The sequence below is a fragment of the Chaetura pelagica genome, unplaced genomic scaffold (genome assembly GCF_000747805.2).
Source record: "Chaetura pelagica isolate M959 unplaced genomic scaffold, ChaPel_1.0 scaffold36, whole genome shotgun sequence".
Lineage (NCBI taxonomy): Eukaryota > Metazoa > Chordata > Aves > Apodiformes > Apodidae > Chaetura > Chaetura pelagica.
Window position 1 is genome coordinate 162,118 of NW_009953726.1, and position 7,291 is coordinate 169,408.

Sequence of the window (7,291 nt, forward strand, 5' to 3'; positions counted from 1 at the left end):
TGCGGGGGCTCCCGCGGGGGAGCCCCGGGGCCCGGCAGCTGCGGGTGCTGCTGTCCCGCAGCGCTGGAGGGAAGCAGGAGGGAGGGATCAGCTGGACTCGGGGCAGGGATTCGGTTGGGAAGGCTGCAAACAACAGTTGTCAATACGGGAAAGCAGGAGGAAATGCAGGTTGCAAAGTGCAGTGTTTTGCCTTGGTTATTTTTACAGCTTCTTGCACGGTGTTTTATGTCATCACGGTGTAAACGTACAAGTCAAAGCTTTGAAAGAACCGCATCACAAAGTTCTTCTACTCATTTTGACATTGACAACTTCTCCTTCGGCTGCGTAGAATTCAAATAGGTAACCCACAATAAATCCTGCAAGAACCTTTCTTATCTTCCCTTTCAAGGCAGCTACCTCTGGGATTGCTCTTTCTAGTGCCAGTTACTTTGTAGATAGATCTGTATAGTAAGGCACACAAGTCCCCTCTCCTTATGTTTTTTTTTGGTTTTTTTTTTTTATTTGAAATACAATACAAAGTCTTGTCATTTTTGTTTGTGGGTTGTTTTTCCCCCCCCCCCCAAAAAATTTCCCGTGAAATGAGAGGATGTCTGATGGCTTAAAAAAGATACCATTTGCATTTCTGATTCAGCCACTGAAAGAAAAATTATGAAAGGTTCTCAGCACTGTCATATTTGAGAAGCTGATAAACTTATCTATGTCTCATCTCTATTCTCAGGAGAAAACAACTCTCACATATATGAGAAACAAAACTTGAAAAGTCAAAATGGAAAAAATCTGGACAGACCTATGCAAAACAACAGAGCTGAGATATTTTACTAGAAAGCAAACACACTCTGATAGGACTAAAATAGTGCTATAAGGACTTTTCACCACAATGTGATAAAAAGAGTGATCAAATTTTAGCTACATGCTGAAGTTCTTAATCCTCCTACTGGTTTCAGTAAATGAAATTTTAACACCGGGCTTAAAAAGAAAGATGAAAACCTGGTGATTTCCAAAACAGGTATTTATATATTGAGAAAGCTGTCTCAGCCCGTGAAACTTTCACAGCTAGGAGAATCTGCAAGCAAAAGCAGAACTGATGCCTAAATTGAGGTTGAAGTTCTAGAGACAAAGCATCAAGTGGAACTGGAAGGAAACATCTGCAAAACAATCTGGTGGGGGAGACTGAAATGAAGACAATAACTGCATGCAAAAAAAAAGAAAAGAGGGAGGGAATTTAGTGCTCAGGAATGGTAGGAGACTTTTAAATCCAAAAAGGTTTCAGAATATGTACTTGGAGCTTCTAGACAATTGAGAGGAATTGCACCTAGTGAGACAGTGAAGAGCAACCTGCTTGCTGATGGAACGACTAACACAGGTGACAGGGAAGAAAATGATGGAAACCAGCTCAGCAGATCTCTTCTGTGAAGATGGGTCACCACAGGCACCCAGTGAAATCTTCAGAGTGGGTGGCAGTCCTGAGGGATTTAAAAGCAGTAGGAGCCTTTATGAAAGTGTGATCACCAAAGAGGGATGAACAGGATGTCCTTTCATTGTGGAGGCAGCAGGTACAGGGCTGGTTTACCAGGAGCAGGCATTGCCTCCACCTCCCCGAGTGGTTCCAAGGTGCAGATCCACGCACATGGTGGGGCTTATTTGAGCTGGAGCCCCTGAGCAGAAGGGCTGAGTCAAGTGAAGCCCCTTCCCATGGCTGGGCAGGGTTAGCTTGTGCTTGGTATGGATGAAGGATGGCTGTGGGAGCTGCATGAGCACGAGGGCTCTGGCTGTGCTGAGCGCAGCAGCTGAGGGAGCTGTGCTGGCAGCCAGCTCCGGCTCTCCCCGTCCTGCAGCCTGCCTGTTCCAGCACAGAGCCTGCTCTCCCAGGAGCCCCAGCCTGCCTCTTCCTCCGGCGGTGGCTGGTACCGGGTGGTGTGACCTGTATGCCACGCTCTCCTTGGAAATCAGCCATGACTTGCTCCCTCCCAGCCGCCTGCCTTCCCTTCTGCAGCCAGCCTGTGCTGGGCTGTGCCTGCTGCCTCCGCAGCTTTGCTGCTCCTTTCTCACAGCTGCTCAGCCCCTGCTGAGCTGCCCAGACTTTTTCACATCGGCTGTGACGGCAGGGCTGGTTTGGCGTTTGACAGTGTTTATAAAGCCACAGAAATTAATAGGAACTCAGTGACTGAGAGCAGGGCTGAAACTGCATTTAAAAAAAAAAAAAAAAGAAAGAAAAAAGAATTTCCAGTTTGTTTGTGCAGTTTCAAGTGGCACAAAGGATCTCAGCCCATGATATTTCCACAGTACATGCGATTATCATAATAGCAAGTTTTAAAGGGCTAATGTATATAATCTTTATGTAGGTAAGACTGAAAAACAGAAACACATGCAGAATGAAGTTTCTCGCTTCCCCGTGGATCTCCTCACTGATCTTTTTTTTCTAGCCTGTGGAAAGGTCTCTCGAAGGAGTGTTTCTTGGGCTCTGACAAGCATTGTCTCTTGCTAGATGTTTGTATGAGGCTTAGCACAGTGTTTCACAACCGGTGGCTTGCAAGCCTTCAGATAAAGAGGGCAGGAAAATTAGTCAGGGAGTTGCTTAAGCTTTGAAACAAATAGTTTCAGAGAGATAGAACGGAGTCCTCTCTCAGTATCAATACCGAGCTGACAATGAAGCATTTTCCACTCTGTACTCCCATGTGGCTGCAGTTTTTTCTGCCGCTGGTCCGAGGGCCCTGAGGTTTGTGTAGCTGGGCGTTCAGAGTACAGCTGTGCAGTCAGAGGCAGGAAAACCTGTGCTTGGAGCCAGCCAGACATGACTCAGCCCTGAACTGGAAGCTGTGAGCTGTCGGCAGGGCAGTGCTGTGCTCTGGCTAGCAAGTCTCAGTGCCAGACTAGGTGTGTGAGCTCAAGCTCTGGGCTGTACCAGCACGACTGCATGAGCTTTGGAGTTTTGGCTGTGATCCCACTGCTTCAGAACAGGGACAGAGCTTGCTTGCCTCTGCCTGCTAAAGACAACATGGACTTGCCCTGAGTCTGTATTGTTTCTGTCATAATTACTGTTTGATTAAAGCATTTAAGATATGTTTGTGTTTTAATTTGGCTCCGGAGTAGGGCAGAGGGCCCACTCATAATGTACCGTTTCCTTTAAACCAACCTGGCAGATTCTGATTACCTCTGGGACAGGCAGCATTACAAAACAATCCTGAGTGCTTCTGCAGACAAGCACATTCCTGCAGCAGAGCGAGACAAAAAAATCCAGGAGCAGATGGAAGAAAGGCAAAGGAGGGTAATTAAACATGTCTGCTCCCTAAGAAGTAAGCCTGTTGTAGCAGCTCAGCGAGGCCCTGTAAGGCAGGTATAGGATACAACTTGGTTGCGTGGGGTCTGGAGTCACAGTGTCTGAAGGCTGTGACGGCAGGGCTGGTTTGGCGTTTGACAGTGTTTATAAAGCCACAGAAATTAATAGGAACTCAGTGACTGAGAGCAGGGCTGAAACTGCATTTAAAAAAAAAAAAAAAAAGAAAGAAAAAAGAATTTCCAGTTTGTTTGTGCAGTTTCAAGTGGCACAAAGGATCTCAGCCCATGATATTTCCACAGTACATGCGATTATCATAATAGCAAGTTTTAAAGGGCTAATGTATATAATCTTTATGTAGGTAAGACTGAAAAACAGAAACACATGCAGAATGAAGTTTCTCGCTTCCCCGTGGATCTCCTCACTGATCTTTTTTTTCTAGCCTGTGGAAAGGTCTCTCGAAGGAGTGTTTCTTGGGCTCTGACAAGCATTGTCTCTTGCTAGATGTTTGTATGAGGCTTAGCACAGTGTTTCACAACCGGTGGCTTGCAAGCCTTCAGATAAAGAGGGCAGGAAAATTAGTCAGGGAGTTGCTTAAGCTTTGAAACAAATAGTTTCAGAGAGATAGAACGGAGTCCTCTCTCAGTATCAATACCGAGCTGACAATGAAGCATTTTCCACTCTGTACTCCCATGTGGCTGCAGTTTTTTCTGCCGCTGGTCCGAGGGCCCTGAGGTTTGTGTAGCTGGGCGTTCAGAGTACAGCTGTGCAGTCAGAGGCAGGAAAACCTGTGCTTGGAGCCAGCCAGACATGACTCAGCCCTGAACTGGAAGCTGTGAGCTGTCGGCAGGGCAGTGCTGTGCTCTGGCTAGCAAGTCTCAGTGCCAGACTAGGTGTGTGAGCTCAAGCTCTGGGCTGTACCAGCACGACTGCATGAGCTTTGGAGTTTTGGCTGTGATCCCACTGCTTCAGAACAGGGACAGAGCTTGCTTGCCTCTGCCTGCTAAAGACAACATGGACTTGCCCTGAGTCTGTATTGTTTCTGTCATAATTACTGTTTGATTAAAGCATTTAAGATATGTTTGTGTTTTAATTTGGCTCCGGAGTAGGGCAGAGGGCCCACTCATAATGTACCGTTTCCTTTAAACCAACCTGGCAGATTCTGATTACCTCTGGGACAGGCAGCATTACAAAACAATCCTGAGTGCTTCTGCAGACAAGCACATTCCTGCAGCAGAGCGAGACAAAAAAATCCAGGAGCAGATGGAAGAAAGGCAAAGGAGGGTAATTAAACATGTCTGCTCCCTAAGAAGTAAGCCTGTTGTAGCAGCTCAGCGAGGCCCTGTAAGGCAGGTATAGGATACAACTTGGTTGCGTGGGGTCTGGAGTCACAGTGTCTGAATGTAACAAAGTGTTTTCCTGTCATTACAGTGTGTTAATGTGTGGGTCACCAAAGGTGGCTGGAAGTTCTGCCTTCAATGAGGGTCAGCTTCTCCTTCACTGCTCTGAGCATGGGAAGGCTGTCACTCTACCTGTAGGAAGGGTTTGGACAAAGAACAGCAAGCATCTGGTGCCTGTATAAAAAACCTCAAAGCGTTCATAGTAAGTGAGTGAGCTTTTGTGGGCTAACTGTAGCTTGGTGTTGGATGATAATGATGCTGGCATCAAACGTTAGTGGCTTTCAAAATGAGAATTGCATAGTCAGAGCACTCATCACAGCAACTAATCCATGCACCAGTTAATACATGTCTGAATATGGCAACAGTTGGCCAGCTGTGTTGGCTCAGCTGGGGGTTTGTGCTGGGGAAGAGTGGTAGTAAACAGGTGATGGGAGGGAGGGTGCAGGGCTGTCAGTACAGGAGGCAAATCAAATCTGTTCTTAGGCAGAGAACTGCCTCAGGCCACCAGCCTCAGGCCTTAGGTTTTATGGCTGTGGGTATCTGATCTATCTACTAGGAGGCCATGGGGATTAGAGGTTACATGAGCTAAAAAACAAGCAAAGAATGCGCTAAAAAGAACTTGTACTACTTGCACCACTGTGTTTATTCAACTCAGCTAGTAACTTTATAGAACTGATAATAAATTGTTAGAAGAGGTATTCATATGGTTTGACTGCAGGAAATACAGTGGAGGAAATATAGCTGTTAGATTTGAACTAGTTTGAAAACTTTTAGCTTGCCTGGCTAAAGTGGTCATGTGGGAGTTAAGGAACCTTTCCAGACAGCTGTAGAATTTACTGACCATCAGTTTCCTCTTATGGTGGAAAGGACCTGAAAGAAGGAGTGCCCCCATATTGCAATATTTGTTTATGCTTCTCAACCACCAGGATATGACAGAATACAAATAAAATAAACATTTTCAGCAAGATTTAGATGCCAGCCAATTCAGAGGAATTGTCCTCTGTGGTGGGTAATATGCAAAACTACAAAAGTCAAAGGGGCTACAAAGCACTTCTTGAGAAATTCCACCCATGAAACATCCAACTTGCCTTTCTATTATAACGTGTATGCACACTGGCAGGCAGGGGCCAACAGCCAGTAGGTGGCTTTATGTCAGCAGTGGACATCTGTGGTAGGATGAAAGTCCAGATAACATGAAGTTAAGATTTCAAAGCAGTACCTAGTGAGATACTAAAACTGCAACTCTACTGGCAAAACCTCTACTGGCAAAGCACTGTGAACTGTATCAAGCAGCAAAAGTCTCCAAATGATGCAGTAGCAGTGAGCAAAGATGGATTTTAAAGTGCTGAATGTTGTTTGGGATTTTACTTTAAGTCTTCTAAGCCCTCTTCTGGATCATGATGGTAGTTCTATTCTATGTTTGTGAGGGACAAGGTTGTTTTGTTGCAAAAATGTTGCATTATAAAGGTTTTTTTAATAACTTGAAGAACGCACCTACTTCCTTCATAACAGGGATTTTCTTTTCAACATACATTTTGGACGCTGAAATGCCATGTTGTCTGGTGCTGCTTAAAATAGGTATTCCATATCTAAGCATAAATATCATAGGGTATGACAGTTGCTATAGCAACTAAGCATCTACTATTAAATAGCACCCACAAGCTCAAAAAACATGTGCAGCCTGTCAGTACATAAGGTATTCCTTTCTTTGCAGCAAGCAAAGTACCATATTTTCATCTTGGGAGTTAGTCTGTTTCTATGAATGTGTTTGTGCTGTGCATTTAAAGATCTTTTTTCCCTCACCAGCTCCACCTTCCTTTGAAAACTGCAGATCCTATAAGAACAAAATAGCCTGAAGTGATTGCAAGCTGAAGAGGTTAATGAATAATTCCTTTTTCATATATCCTTGAAATGTGGCTTTCAGATCTTTTATGCCAGATTTGAGGCTTATACCTTTGCTGTTCTGCATCTTTTGATATTACAGTGTTTCAATCTTGAAACCAGCCTTTTGGAAGGCACTGTGCTCTTTCTAGAAGCTGTGTCCCTGAAAATTACAATACCACTGGGAAACTTAATTTCTGCAGTAGTGGCAAACTGGGGAGTTATAAATCAAAAACACAGTTAAAACTAAACAACTTTTGAGAGTATGTATGTCAGTTCTTTTTTTAAAGTTTGCCTTGAAGTTGTTAAGCATTTGGACCATAAAGTCCAGGAGAAAAAAGCAGAAAAATAAAATCCCCGAGTTGCTTATACAATAACTTAATTCTGTTGGCTAAGACCTTAGTGACAAGTTGTTGACAGCATTAGTGAAATGTGATTTTCCTTAGACCCATCATTAATAATGAAAATAATAAAATTAAGCATCAGTAAGAGAAATATGCTGGTTATAGAAGTTAACGCTTTATCTGCAAGTTAAAATGACCTTATGTACTCCTTGGAAGAGCAGACAAAGGCTGTAATGGCTTGTTGGAGTGTTGGATTGTTTCCAAATTTTGTTTTAGAATCTGATGAATGGATAAGTTAAACTGGAAAATGTACTGTGTCCACAAATTATTGCTGATGTTGATTTGTGGTTACTTATCTGAATTACACAGTCTATAAGACAAAAATGTGTAAT